This window comes from Haliotis rufescens, unplaced genomic scaffold (assembly GCF_023055435.1).
Source record: "Haliotis rufescens isolate VD_foot unplaced genomic scaffold, xgHalRufe1.0.p SCAF_50, whole genome shotgun sequence".
In the NCBI taxonomy this organism is placed as follows: Eukaryota; Metazoa; Mollusca; class Gastropoda; order Lepetellida; family Haliotidae; genus Haliotis; species Haliotis rufescens.
The window spans coordinates 1,456,990-1,473,211 of NW_025964224.1; the positions used below are offsets into that span (position 1 = coordinate 1,456,990).

General features: G+C 40.7%; 1 long non-coding RNA gene across 1 annotated transcript; it reads left to right on the top strand.

Annotated features, from left to right (window-relative positions):
* The first annotated feature begins 285 nt into the window (after positions 1-285).
* On the top strand, positions 286-2,196 carry LOC124125900. Its single transcript, XR_007218503.1, has 3 exons — positions 286-878; positions 1,373-1,468; positions 2,085-2,196. It is a non-coding gene; the product is annotated as an uncharacterized LOC124125900 (long non-coding RNA).
* Positions 2,197-16,222: the final 14,026 nt, after the last annotated feature.

A 16,222-nucleotide genomic window follows, 5' to 3' on the forward strand; every position in this document is an offset into this window, starting at 1 on the left:
TATGAAGTTTTGAATTGTTTATAAGATATGTGTTTGAAAATTATCGTTAATGATATTGTATGAACATAATGTTATTGCTGTAATTGTTGAAATTAGTTCATAATTTGTAACAAATACAAGAACTTGATAATATGACATTTTCAGATGTCTCCATAAGTCCACCGGATGTTTATTGTTTAATCCACAAAGATGTGTAGCTGTAATTATGGCTACTTTCAAGCTGCACAACTTCTGCATCGACAACAAGGTTGCAGCACCACTAGAGGAAGCAGTGGTTGATCATGTTGATGAAGAAAACAATCCTGAAGTCAGACAGTGTCAGGATGGGTGTGCGACTAGGAGTGAGCTGATTACTGAAAGATTTACATAGGCTGTAAGTAAACAACACAATAAGCAACAATTGAATACACATATGTATTTATTTCAATTACAGCAAAACAGCTGGGCAGTGCATGAACATAAATGTATTGGAAGAAAATAAAAGGGTTGTATTCAAAGCTTTGCTGTGTGCTACTGGTAAATACATCAAGACAGATAACAATTTAACTCTCTCTATACACAATATGTATTAATCTCACTTAATATTTCACCTTAAAACACTAGTCAGATATATCAGCTGGGGTGCTGGCACGGTTAGGAGGATAACATAAAGTTGATGACTGGGGACAAAGTATTTGGAGATCTATTTCCTTGATTCATTAAAAGATGTTGCAAAAGTTCAAATTTGGATTTCTCCACGTCAAGCCTTTCTCTCTGTACAACCAAGTGCTCCTCTGATATGCTGAGCATCCTCTTTTGCACATCTATCAGCTCCTTGAGGGCATCTGCTTTGGCTGTCTCAACTTCAATTATTGAGGCAATGTGCTTCGGTGGCTGCTGTGAGTTGTCTTTAAAAATTGTTAGAAAATTCAATGTATCATATTTATTATATTATCATGATCAGTAGTAATCATTGATGAAAATAATACACTTCATTAAGATAAAAGAATATCATACAGGAAATTAGTAGTTAAAACCCAATATATGACTCCACAAAACATTGCTTTTACTGAAATTGTTAAGAATTATCCAAAAATAATATTGGCATGATTATAAAAGACTGTACACAAAATATATAATAATGTCATACCATATCTTCTTTGTCTGGATCTGTTCATCTTGATATCCTTGGCTGTAAAAATTCAAGAGATAAGTTAATTATCCACTTATTAGCAGCTTGATTTGATATATGGAGTCATCAGGTGATTTGATATTAAGTATAATTCTATGTTATTGTTGATTATTTTTTCAAATAGGCTAGTATTTAAACTTTTACCATTTGTTACTGAAGTATGACTTGTCTCATCTACTCTCATTTCTGCTGATTCCACAGGTTGACTCATTGATGAAGCCTCATCACTGCCAGTGTTCCCACACATAAAGATAGGACCTGCAAGTTTGATGAAATTAGGTTACATCAGTACACATGGTAATTTCATATATCTGAGATTGGTAAACTGTAATTAATTGACATCATGAATGACTGCACATTGAATGATTTTTTAAAAAGTATTGAATAAGTCTACCAGATGTTTCAAGGGTCTGTGTCTCTTCACTTGTGATGATTGTATCAAAGAAGTCCACTGTGGCAAGGTCACCTTCTTTCAATGCCTCGAGTGTAAGGGAAGCTGAAAATGTTATGAGTTCTTATGAAATAATCATCTATGTCCATGTAAATCAAAACTGTTACCAGTGTTTATTTCAATACTCAGTGTTGGAAAATACATCCAGTTCAATGAAAATATTCAATCAACATGAAAGTTGTTTTGTATTTTGAATATATAGTGAAATTAATTGAAAACAAACACTCACTTTAACCAACCTCAGACTCCAGTCCACCAGCTATTCCTTCAATTTGACACTGTGGAATCAGTGATACAACCTACAAATAGAAATATCCAAGCTATATACACTTGGGGGGAAGAATTAAATTATTAAATGTTGTTGTGAGGGGACACTTTCATAATTAACTTTCCTATTCAGATAGCCTTGAAATACAATCCTCTAAAGGAAATTAAAACTTTATAACATACTTTGAATTCCAGATCAGTCAAAGGTGATGGTGCTGGACCGCCTCCTGTTTTGGACGATTCTTTGCGGACATCCATGGCCTTTCTTTTTACCTGAGATCAGTAAATTAATTAATCATGAAGATGTTCACATTGATCATTGTAATTGGCCATTTTAAAACATAAGCAATTCATATTGTAAATAAACTGTTGATTGTTAACCAATTTCACCAATTGTTTGCCATTTTTATTTACCAATTGTTATTATAAACCAAAACACTTGAACACCACAACAATGAAGTTAAATACTTACAAATACATGTGTACACACCAATAAATCCTAGCAATGGAATATATCTAATACTTACTTATAATCATTCCACTTTTTTCTCAATTGAGCCCCTGTTCTCTCAACAGACGAGCAGGCATTTACTCTGTAAAAGATTGACAAAAAATTATGCACACATGCAGCAAACATATTTAATTTAGACAACAATGTAGTATTTTCCAGATTATTATCCAAATATTTCGCAAACCGGCCCGGTAGGAAGGGTTTCTATTTTTTTCCTTGCAACTTTGGGCTGAAAAGAAATTCTGTTCAAAATTACACATTTTGAACTCAAATAGAAATATATAGATCTAATGGTGTGGAGGAATATTTATTTATTTATGTTGGCCTGTAATTACGTTAGATATACAATGAAAATAAATACATTTATTCTAATACCACTGGATGTCATGTCATGCTTTCAAATATAATATCAATGATAGATACATAAATTTGATCTCATTTACAAAGTAACGATGCTGCATCAGCTAGGTTGAATGTATGGCAAAACTTACTTTGCGACTATTGCATCCCACTCCCTCATTTTGGATTGATTGGTAATTGTTGAAGAAAATGCGCCGACTTCATCGGCCAAGAGTGTCAGCTCACTTGATGTAAAGTTTGATTGCCGACACCGTTTCTGTGCACTGGTAGACGGCTGTGTCATGTTGAAGTAGCAATATTAGTCGTCTGCAGATGCGAGCAGGGGAGATAACTCTCAACCGTAACTACGGACATAATTGAGTCTCCCACACTAAAGAGTTCAACCTTAGTTAAGGTTGCCGCTAAGTATCCTGTCCACGTTAAGGTTGTCCAAAGGTAGTTTTGTGCAACGGGCGTAACTTTTTGATAAGGTTACCTTAAGATTAACCTTAGTAATTAAGTTCAATCTTAGTAAAGGTTGTTTTGTACAACGGCACCCAGATACCTGACGTCGTGACATCTGACGTCCAGATACCTGACGTCCACACACTTGACGTCCAGACATCTGACGTCCAGACACCTGACACCCAGATAACTGACGTCCAGAAATCCGACGCCCAGACACTTGACGCGCAGACACTTGATGCCCAGACACCTGACGCCTAGACACCTGACGTCCACCCACCTGACGCCCATATACCTGACATCAAGACACCTTACGCCCAGACACCAGACGTCCAGGTTCCTGACGTCCAGACACCTGACGTCCACCCACCTGACGCCCAGACACCTGACGTCCACCCACCTGACGCCCAGATACCTGACGTCCGGACACCTGACGTCCAGATACCTGACGTCCACCCACCTGACGTCCAGACACCTGACGTCCACCCACCTGACGCCCAGACACCTGACGTCCACCCACCTGACGTCCAGACATCTGACGTCCAGACACCAGACGTCCACCCACCTGACGTCCAGACACCTGACGTCCACCCACCTGACGTCCAGACACCTGACGTCCACCCACCTGACGTCCAGACATCTGACGTCCAGACACCTGACGTCCACCCACCTGACGTCCAGACACCTGACGTCCACCCACCTGACGCCCAGATACCTGACGTCCGGACATCTGACGTCCAGATACCTGACGTCCAGGCAAGAGGATTGTGGCCTGTGGTTATAATGTTCCATCGTGCTTCCGAATAAGCGGATTTGATTCCTCGCACGTCAACGACGGCGGTTAAGCTGGAATATACCTTAACATGTGGATTCTTTATTCTTCTAATACACTGTTATAGTTTGGGTTTATGTTGTAAAAGCACAGTAAAGGTAGATGCAAATGATCTTGTTCCAATCAGGACCAATAATAGATACGTCTTATAATTGTACATCCTGGTGTGCTTATCTTCGTTCAGAAACACCTTGATAATGGGACAGTGATGTGGTATAACAAACCCTCTTTCAGGACTCATTTACTATATACATAACGAATTGACTTTTAGTGGCCCTGAATAATGAATTATGTTCAAAATACAGAAATAATAAATATTCATTGAATGTGTACAAGAATGAAAGGAATTACCAAAGCAGTAACGTGTTAAGTCTTTTCAAATGTCAATCTTTGGCAAAAATGATGATATCCAAATAATTAAATACTTTGCCATTTGGATGTTCGTCCAACACAAAGTTTACACGCAATTACAGTATATGTAGGCAACATTGAGTTTCGAAATCACTCACTCACTCTGTAGTGTTGATGGAATAAGGTCGTTATCCATATGTTGGTGTTATTGACAAGCATTCTGTGCCCGGTAGGGTAGGACATGCATAGCCTGTTCGCGAACACCTGGTGTCATCACTGATTTTCATTGATCCATGCATATAATTTTACAGCTATTTTGCCTTTTCTGCCGAATGGAATCTGTTTCGGTGGACAATATGAGACTGGACATTCTCTGCCGTAGACGTTATATATTTAATGGATTCTGGAATTGCATTCCATTTTCTGGCAGCCGCCACTTCAAAACTTTTGTTGCCAAAAATCGTCAGTTTCCGCTTGAAACAACACTCTGTATATTACACCTACTGACACGTACTATACGTGATCTGTTTGTTTATTTGTTGTTTAACTCCGCACTCAGCAATATTCAAGCTATATGGCGGCGGTCTGTAAATAATCGAGTCTGGACCAGATAATCCAGTGATTGACATCATGAGCATCGATACACGCAGTTGGAATCGATGACATGCATCAATCAAGTCAGCGAGCCTGACCACCCGATCCCGTTAGTCGGCTTTTACGACAAGCATAGTCGCCCTTTACGTGAATCTATACGTGTGTTTGTATGTGGCTTCTTGTGCGCGTTCAGACAGATGCCAGTTTATAGTGCTAGAACAGTCATGCCAGAGTGGATACCCCACTCAGACACTGTACATGTATACTAACTCGAGCCGACCAGTCCTTGTTTAAGCCCCTTAACGCCGATTGCCAGGCAGGGTAACAACAAGTACCATTTTTAAAAGTGTTTTGGAATGACGCCGCTGGGGATCGAATCACCACTCTCCAGATGCTCTATGCATACGCCTATCCAAATAGTGGTCATATATACGAAAATTCATGCGTACAAATCAAATGTTTTAAGATTTTGAGAAGGTGCAAAAACAAACCACATAAGCCGGTATAACTGTTAAACTTTGCGTTTTGAAGTTAAATGTCATATCCTGAAAATATGGATACCAGCATACGCGTACCTTCTATGAATACGCCATATCCCACAATCACTGTCGCTGTGTTCTGGTCGGACACAGGAGAACTCGTGACATCATGAATGTCAACAATTGAAAATAAAGCGAAGGGGAAATAGTATGGGTCGGTTAGGTTATATCTATTCATGATACTTATGATACTGTGCTGATGTCATAATGAGTGAATACTACTGCTACTGCTACTAATCCATTTGTATTGCGCATTTTCCACGCAACACAGGGGCATCCTCAAAGCGCTATTACACCATCACATATGTCCATGAGTATAGGTGTTCTGCAAAACCTTGGCTTCCTCCATTTTCGCAATGTCACTAAAAACGACAAATGCGGTCAGAATGATGATAATTCTTAAATTATTTGGTAAAAAGCGACAGATGTTTTATTAGATGGCTAACACCATGTGAAGAATCGCCTGAATACGAAATGTCACACCTTTCTTGAACATTGATTTCACGCCACGCTAAACGCCGTTTTCTTGACGAGCCTTAGTGTGGCAGGTATTTCATCGAGATGTGTGCTTGCGAACATTCTGAAAACTAACATGTTTTCATGCGATATCTTAAGTAAATAATTGACTCAAAATGCCATTTTAGAAGAAGCTTTTACGAAACAGATGATACACTTCAATGTGGATGAGTCAATACTCTCTGTGTTCTCTGCAGATATCTGATCTTGAGCCATATGCTTCTTAACCCAAAATTTGTTTATGCAAATACAATTTGAATTTCAAAATCCTCAATCCACTTGGAAGATATTAAACCAGATTTCATTTTCCCGCTTGTTTGAATGAACTGCTGGAATCAATGCACTGCATGAAGACAAGGAATAGGTCGTTTCAGAACAGAATGTATTCCATGCCTACAGAATGCCCTCATCATTCATTGGCATCAACGACGGATATAGAACAACAATCAATTATATTTTACAGGTGCATTCAAGGAAATGATTAGGTTTAGTAATATAAATCTAGCCGTCTATCTAAACTCAGTGCGTTTTGGTCTGGAACAATCACTTTTTCGTCCAGTGTTCATTTTACGATCGCTAATATGAATTGATAAATTGCATCAAACATGCCAAGACAAATTGAACGTAGACATCGTAATGGCCTCGAAAGATAGGCTTGTAAATTGAAGGGTTTGCCAGAGAACACACTGGCACAGATCGAGGACTTAATTTTTTGTTGTTATTTCAGTAACCCTTTAAAAGTCGTTGAATGAGGGCTTTCCATAAAAAAGGTCACTGCTCTCGTTTTGTTTTTCAGAAACTTGAGGTGTGATTGAATCTGAGTGCATGAGCTGTGGTTGAATGGGGAAGCGCATTACGTTTACAATCTGAACAAACATAGTTGCAAGTAGATGGAGGGTAGCCAGGTACACGGGGCTACGGTCTATTGCCAATCATTGAAGCAGTTTTCAAAACACTAGCTAGAAAATCAAGTTTAAGAGCTACAATTCTGTAAAAAAAGGGTTGCACTCTCTTCAGCAGTGATGGCTGACTGTGGCATCTCGGGAGGGTGGCGACAAGTACATGTGATGAGATTTAGACAATGAATTAAATATTAACATGCATAAACAATATTACCATGAAAGCTTATTAATATCTCATCAACATGATCTGACCTTAAAAATATTTACATTGTATACAATTATGAAAAAATCGTGTTTCAGTTTAAATTTCGACCTGATACTTACTTTATTACATGACCGCTTATGTATCCCCATGTTGCATGGAATAGCATTCAGAATAATACGTAGGTAAATATCGATTTGCGTTACCATCATTGTGTAAAATCAGTTGAATAAGACAGGCTTTCCGTGTTCTGACGGCCTACGCGTCATAACGTCATAACCACGCGATGTCATTGCTGTCGTCATAAACCTCGGAGAGATCGTTCTTTACTATAACATGTTCAGCATGTGTTGATATACTAAACATCGTCAAGGTATCCGCGAACTTATTCTGAATTTTCAGAATAAACTACTAACAGACAGCTGTGGCACTATTGAAATTGGTTTAAACAACCAATGCTTGTCGTAAAAGGCGACTAATGGGATCAGGTGGTCAGGCTCGCTGACTTGGGTGATGCATGTCATCGATCCCAATTGCGTGGATCGATGCTCATGATGCCAGTCACGAGATTGTCTGGTCCAGACTTGATTGTTTACAGATCGCCGTCATTGATTGCAGAGCACGGCACTACACACACAAGTTGTTTAGACCTACATGTGGATATACAGTCTTAACACACGTCTCCTCCAACAAGCTCAGGATTGATTGAGAAGTAGAAAAACGCTCCTACACCTGTGGAATGAAGCATTTTGACACGTTTTAGCTGCATCTCTACTTGATACCGTTATTAATTTAAAGCCTGAAAGAAAACGTATTTAGCTGCATATTACAACAAATACCCCTAATAGCTGCAAAACATGTAACACTGTATAACAGTTTTCTTCATTTTCTTAATTTGTCAATGTTTGCGGAGGAATGCGAACCCTTTTCACGCCATTTCCCTCCGACGATGAATTAAATACTACCATACATGTCGTGACATCCTTTTTTGCAAATAAGATATCGGAGGTAGATAATTGTATGGGTATCTGGCAATGCGGCAATGTTTAAAACAATTCAGTGAATGACATTTATAGGTATATATTGAACGTACATCGTCTTGGTAACTCTATGCATCACATTCACATTCTCCCAAACATTCAGGTAGGGTTCGACCAGGTAGTGCTTCCTCGGAGAAATCCCATTCGCTGTCTGGGCAGCGTGAAGGGGGGACAAGGGCTCTGAGCTGATGATGCGCCTAACCAGCCTGACTGTGCCAGAATCGCACAAACCCTCTTTGCTGCATTTTTTATTTTAATCTGTAAACAATAATAATAATAATGTGGCAAGGTAGCAGAGGGTGACTCAGTCAGGTTACGTGGAGGAGGAGCTATGGACCATCTCATGGAAGGCCAGGCCTATACGTACCTAGGGATGCAGGTTAGGGACAAACTCCAGAATGCCCATATCAAGGAAAAACTTCGGGCAGAGTACAAATGTAGACTTAAGAAAATCTGGCGTTCAGAGCTGAACACTCGCAATAGAGTAAAAGCCACAAATACTTATGCTGTGCCAGTCCTTTCGTATTGTTTTGGTGTTGTTGATTGGACGAAACAGGAAATTCAGGGTATTGACACCCTCACAAGAACAATCATGTCAGACAATAGATCCCACCACCCTCGCTCTTCCCTCAATCGCTTATATTTACCAATTATGATAGAATTGTTTTGTGCACTTTTGCACACATATATTTGTCTGATGGTCCTCTGAAGCATGCCAAGACTCATGATGAAAACAAGGCATTCCACAGTTTTCTAAAACATGCCAAGGATGTGGGACATAATCTCAATGTCGGTGTTGATTTTGTTGATGGTACTGTACTGCTGGACGGTAGAGAAATGAGTGTCAATCGAGCAAAGTGCCATATCAAATCGGAACAGACTCAGGAGAGGCTATCTGAACGACCGCTGCATCGAGTTTATGTGCCGTGTGTTGAGAAGATCAGCGATCCTGCAGAGTCCTTCGCTTGGATGAAGTCGTCTGGCCTGAAAAATGAAACAGAAGGCTTTCTGTTTGCTGCTCATGACCAGTCACTTCCCACTCGAAACCGTCAATGTGTGATTTTGCATCAAAATGTAAATATGAAATATAGATTATGTAATGAATTGAATGAGACTGTCCAACACATTGTCAGTGGATGCCCAGCTTTGGCACAAACACAGTATGATAAACGACATGATGGTGTAGCTCGATCATTTTATTACCGTCTTCGCCATGCTTGTGGTTTTGGCACTGAGGTCTATCCATGGTACGACCCGTAAGATGTAGAGGGCGTCATGGAAAATGATCAATTCAAAATTCTTTGGAATAGGCCCATTTACAGCCTCAGACGTATCCAGGCCAACAAACCTGATCTTGTCCTTTTTGATAAATCCAATGAAATCATTTATATCATTGAATTTTCTGCCCCCTTTGACACTAATGTGATTGAAAAGATTGAGGAAAAACATGGCAAATATGCAGACCTCGCTTTCGAAATGTCACGCTTGCATCCCAAGTACCAAGTTGTCCGACTCCCCATTGTTCTCGGTGCCTTAGGTTTGGTACCTCCAAATCTGTTGACTGACATTGGGAGAGTACCCGAGTTAGCTACCAGGAATACAGCTCTTCTGACAATCTTGGTTATGCAGAAGGCTGCAGTGTTTGGGAGTCTTCACATTCTCCAAAAAGTTCTGGGTGGGTTGGAAGAGGCAGGGCTTCCTGGGAGATGTTCCATTCACTGTCTGGGCTGCGTGTAGAGGGGGCAAGGGCTCTGAGCTGATGATGAGCCTAACCAGCCTGACTGTGCCAGGATCACCCAAACCCTCTTTGCTGAATTTTTTATTTTAAGCTGAGCATAATGATAATATCAGCAACAACAACAGCCATGCCTTATGTAACAGTTTTATTACATGTATTATGTCATTTCCAAACGTCAGTCATTTGCTGCTTGTCATAAGAGGCGACTAACGGGATCGGGTGGTCAGGCTCGCTGACTTTGTTGTTGCATGTCATCGTATCCCAGTTGCGTGGATCAATGCTCATGATGCCAATCATTGGATTGTCTGTTCCAGATTCGATTATCTATAGACCGCCTTCATATGGCTGGAATATTGCTGAGTGTGGAATTAAAGAACAAACAAATAAACAAACATCATGGACACATACTTTATCTAAATGATTATACCATTATAGATTATAGTGTACGTGTATGCAAGACAGTGATGACGAGTTATCCCCCTGCATGATCACGCATCAATAGTAAAGTGGGAATTTGGCAGGACGGTCATCAGGTCTCGCAATAGATTACACCGAGATCTCCTTCTTTTTCATGTGGCAAACCACATAGATTTAAAACCCGGCTATCGTAAAAGTTAAATTTCCTTACAACGGATAAACTAAACTAAACTAAAAGATCAGCAATGCCATTCTTTTATTGATGAATGCCAGTGGAATATCACTAGAGATTAATTTCCACCGCAAGACATATTAATATTGCAATATCTTTTATCGCTCGCTATATGTAGCATTGAATTATTTTCATTAGACTCAAAATAAGTAACATCCCAATATGTCTATTAAGACATATTAGTATAGCAATATCGTTTCATTTGTATCGCATATCACTCAATATATGTAACATTAAGATAATTCCATTAGGCTTGAATAAATTGAAAAACGATCTACGGCAAGAAACCAAAATACTCTTAATACACATCATATGAAATGTAGCTCCAACCAGCACATACAACAGTAGACAGATATGTTCTAGTTGCGACAGATTCGACGCAAAACATTTGGAATAAATAATTATACCATGACACTGAAGAATTCTTGATTCCGACTGGCTAAAATAAGATTAAATTGAAGCATTCCATTCCATTAGACACCTCTTAATTAAGAAGTCTGTTCACACAAAACCCTTGCATAACGTTGTACATAGCCTCAGTAAATCTGAGTACGATTCTGACTATATCATTGTTGATGAATCACTATCGAATAGTGATGACACCAGGTGTTCGTGTAACGGTAAACGTGAGTGAGTGAGTGAGTGAGTGAGTGAGTGAGTGAGTGAGTGAGTGAGTGAGTGAGTGAGTGAGTGAGTGAGTGAGTGAGTGAGTGAGTATGGGTTTAAGCAATATTCCAGCAACATCATGGCGGGGGACACCAAAACCGTGTCTTCGGCGTTATGAGCGAACAATTAAACCACTAGGCTATACAACCGCCCCATCGGAACATCATGGAATTGATAGTTCTTTGTACATCCAAGATTAATGAGAATTTAATAACATAAATTACATTTTAATGCATTTCGAGATATACTATATTCGAGTTAAGGACCACCCTATTCTTTCATATCACATAAACTTTTTTTGAATAGCATACGTGTGTATTTGTGGCTGAGATGGATGCCTGTTGAAGTTACTTGTGAGTATTCCACGATACGAGATAAACGAGATATTCGAGATAAACGCAGTATACAAGATTCACGTGGATTTTACGAAAAATACATGTATATATCCGAAACGCAAGCAAGTGTGCATTTCGATAATATATTATATTGATTATTTGCCTAGTGTGTTCAAATATCATTAGTATCATATTCAGTATTAGGAATACAAATTGTATAATGCCATGTAACATCATTCTAAAAATAATTAAAGTTTAAGCCATATTTTCACTCATAACTCGGAAACCGTGTAGGAATACAATGCTGAGTTAACCGTTTATTATACAGCACAGAACGATTTCCAGCCATGTTTGTCCACATAAACAATGACACATCGGTAGCCCTCCACCCGGACCACAGGGAACGTTAGACATTATACTGTCGAGCAAATAGGCCATGTATCGATATCTAGATCAGTTTAAAGAAGTCTAATTTGCATGTTTATCGGATCGTAGTAGCAAGTTTCTCGTATTGGTTTATCACATCGATATACCCTCCATATCTGAAAAAAATGTTTCAAGATAATCACAGATAAGATAGTACTTTGGTCGAGCATGGAGTTTGTATTATTTATAGATTGCTTTCGAGAAAAGGAATCGTTCAATTCATATTAGACCCACCAGGATATAAGGGACCTTATGCCTGAAACATCACAATTTGACTTGTCATTTTATTTTTTAACTACGGTATCTTCGGAAAACAAAAACAATTCACAAGCTTCAATTAATATGTCTTACAGAGATACATGCCATCAAACATGTGGACTCACTTGCCGACTCATAACTGTTTATGCAATAATAACAGTTTACAGACAAAATCTCTGATGAATTGAAAGTAGACATGTACATGTATGCTGAAAGGTTTTGAAATAATATTTTTATTACATTACAAACTAACGAGAGAAAAATAAGATATCTGTACAATCCGCACTCATGGCGATCTTCACTGATGTAAGTTGACGTCAAAAGTCTTTATGACGTCACAGCACAATTGTTTTCCTAGCACTCATTAGGCCCCCCTTCTCCTGGTGGGTCGCATATAAGTGTGTGTTCGGAAATATTTATGTACTCCGAAATTTGAATATTTCGAGATAGTTTTCTTATTTTACATATATTTACGTATTCGGGAAATATTTATAGATTTCGAAACATTTACGTATTTCAAGAGTAAGAGCGAATTACAAGATAGATGCAACTGAGACACATTTATCGACAACACCTGACATTATACGGTTGAAATATGTTTTAATGGGCTTAAGTCTTAAACCAACGCAGTTCATTAAATACCACAGTGATTATATATTAATTACTCATTCGCTCAATACTGTTCCTTATGTCACCCCAGCCTCGGAGCCTTCAGGAGAACATGTAGTTGTACACAACCACTTCCGCACTGACAAACAGGAGTGTTCTGTCTTATCTAAACGCGATGAAATATTTAAAACGAGAAAGTAATTTGAGCCGACTGATGTTCTTCTGCAACAGAGTAAATGAAACTGATAAGTTTTTTTCTGAGTCAAATATGTGGCTGTAGATGCTGGCTATTGAAACAAGAGCAATTGCAAAGGGATGATAAAGTCTGACGTTGATTGATCACAGTCTTGTGATACCAGTACTTACTGAGTTAAACTAGACGAACAGACCATGCATGAAGTGTTGAATTGCAATTCTTGTCATTTCCTCATACCATTATCGCGTAGTTGGTCCAGCGCTATAGGAAGTAGATTGTAGTCTATACTAGACTGGGAACAGGGCATAAATTGGGTGTGTAGGATGTGGGGTGTATTCAATTATAACGGGAGTATTTGGACTTGGCTGTTTTTTTCATGCACATACTTCAGCCAATTTGATTGTCTTACAGAAATTAAATACAGTGCAACGTGGTTGGGAGGTACACGGTGGTGGAAGAATGAATGGTAAGACTTGGCTTGAAGGTGGCAGATGGTGGAGGAATGAATGTTAAGACATGGCTTGGAGGTGTCAGATGGGAAAGGATGCAATGTTAAGACGTGGTTTGGAGGTGGCAGATGGGACAGGATGCAATGTTAAGACGTGGCTTGGAGGTGGCAGATGGGACAGGATGCAATATTAAAACGTGGCTTGGAGGTGGCAAATGGGAAAGGATGCAATGTTAAGACATGGCTTGTAGGTGGCCGATTGGGGAAGAATGAATGGTAAGACGTGGCTTTAAGGTGGCAGATTGGGGAAGAGTGGTAGCATATGGTGGTAGATGGAGGAGAGTGGGTGATGGGTAATGGAAGACGCGTGATGGATACTTCGTAGTTATACTGTCTTTAACAGAGTGTAGGTAGTCGTAAAATTCCATCCTCACTGCAGGTACTTGATGTTCATAATATTCTCCTTTTACCAGGATCGGGAGGACAGACTCGCTGACTTTGTTGATTCATGACATCGTATCCCAATTGCGTAGATCGATGATCATGGTGTCAATCATTGGGTTGTCTGGCCCTGACTTGATTTTTCAGAGATATAGAAGGAATATTGCTATGTGCGGCGTTATGCAAACAAGAAAGAAAGTTCTTACTTCCCGAACATATTTATGTTAGTCATCATATGGTCTCCTTATCGTGCACTGCAGACACAAATGTCTCTATTCGTTAATTAAAGAAATTTACGTCGTTGGCGACAAACAATTGCCGTGGTGAAAACGACAAAAATACATTGCTACTATTTCTACGGCTTTGCTATGTTTTTTCTTTCTCCGCCTTCAGGCAATCACTCTCTTGTAAGAACAAAATAAGTCTAAACACTCACTACAAAGCCCAACAATATTTTAGAACCAGTCGTTGGAAGAAGACGCCTTCGTCCACGTACAACGTACAGTCACGTGCCGTCATCAATCGTTTCATTTAAGTTTCTTTCGGATATATTCCTAGCTTTCCCGTCGACACGTATTTCGTTGTATCAGTGTACATGATGCAGGACAGCTGACCCCGTTAGTGTGGACCCCGTTAGTGTGGACCCTGTTAGTGTGGACCCTGTTAGTGTGGTCCCTGTTAGTGTGGTCCCTGTTAGTGTCAATCCTGTTAGTGTGGACTCCGTTAGTGTGGACCCTGTTAGTGTGGACCCTGTTAGTGTGGACTCCGTTAGTGTGGACCCCGTTAGTGTGGACCCCGTTAGTGTGGACTCCGTTAGTGTGGACTCCGTTAGTGTGGACCCCATTAGTGTGGACTCCGTTAGTGTGGATCCTGTTAGTGTAGACCCCGTTAATATGGACCCTGTTAGTGTGGACTCCGATAGTGTGGACCCCGTAAGTGTGGACTCCGTTAGTGTGGACTCCGTTAGTGTGGACCCTGTAAGTGTGGACACTGTTAGTGTGGTCCCTGTTAGTGTGGACTCCGTTAGTGTGGACCCTGTTAGTGTGGACCCTGTTAGTGTGGTCCCTGTTAGTGTGGACTCCGTTAGTGTGGACCCTGTTAGTGTGGACTCCGATAGTGTGGACCCCGTAAGTGTGGACTCCGTTAGTGTGGACTCCGTTAGTGTGGACCCTGTAAGTGTGGACACTGTTAGTGTGGTCCCTGTTAGTGTGGACTCCGTTAGTGTGGACCCTGTTAGTGTGGACCCTGTTAGTGTGGTCCCTGTTAGTGTGGACTCCGTTAGTGTGGACCCTGTTAGTGTGGACTCCGTTAGTGTAGACCCTGTTAGTGTGGACCCTGTTAGTGTGGACCCTGTAAGTGTGGACCCTGTAAATGTGGTCCCTGTTAGTGTGGACTCCGTTAGTGTGGACCCTGTTAGTGTGGACCCTGTTAGTGTGGTCCCTGTTAGTGTGGACTCCGTTAGTGTGGTCCCTGTTAGTGTGGACCCTGTTAGTGTGGACCCTGTTAGTGTGGACTCCGTTAGTGTGGACCCTGTTAGTGTGGACCCTGTTAGTGTGGACCCTGTTAGTGTGGACTCCGTTAGTGTGGACCCTGTTAGTGTGGACTCCGTTACTGTGGATCCTGTAAGTGTGGACTCCGTTAGTGTGGATCCTGTTAGTGTAGACCCCGTTAGTATGGACCCTGTTCGTGTGGACTCCGATAGTGTGGACCCCGTAAGTGTGGACTCCGTTTGTGTGGACTCCGTTAGTGTGGACCCTGTAAGTGTGGACCCTGTTAGTGTGGACTCCGCTAGTGTGGATCCTGTTAGTGTAGACCCCGTTAGTTTGGACCCTGTTAGTGTGGACTCCGTAAGTGTGGACCCCGTTTGTGTGGACTCCGTCAGTGTGGACCCTGTTAGTGTGGACTCCGTTAGTGTAGATCCTGTTAGTGTGGACTCCGTTAGTGTGGACCCTGTTAGTGTGGACCCTGTTGGTGTGGACCCTGTTAGTTTGGACCCTGTTAGTGTGTTCCCTGATAGTGTGGACCCCGTTAGTGTGGACCCCGTTAGTGTGGACTCCGTTAGTGTGGACCCTGTAAGTGTGGACTCCGTTAGTGTGGATCCTGTTAGTGTGGACCCCGTTAGTGTGGACCCTGTTTGTGTGGTCCCTGTTAGTGTAGACTCCGTTAGTGTGGACCCCGTTAGTGTGGACCCCGTTAGTGTGGATCCTGTTAGTGTGGACCCCGTTAGTGTGGACCCCGTTAGTGTGGACCCCGTTAGTGTGGACTCCGTTAGTGTA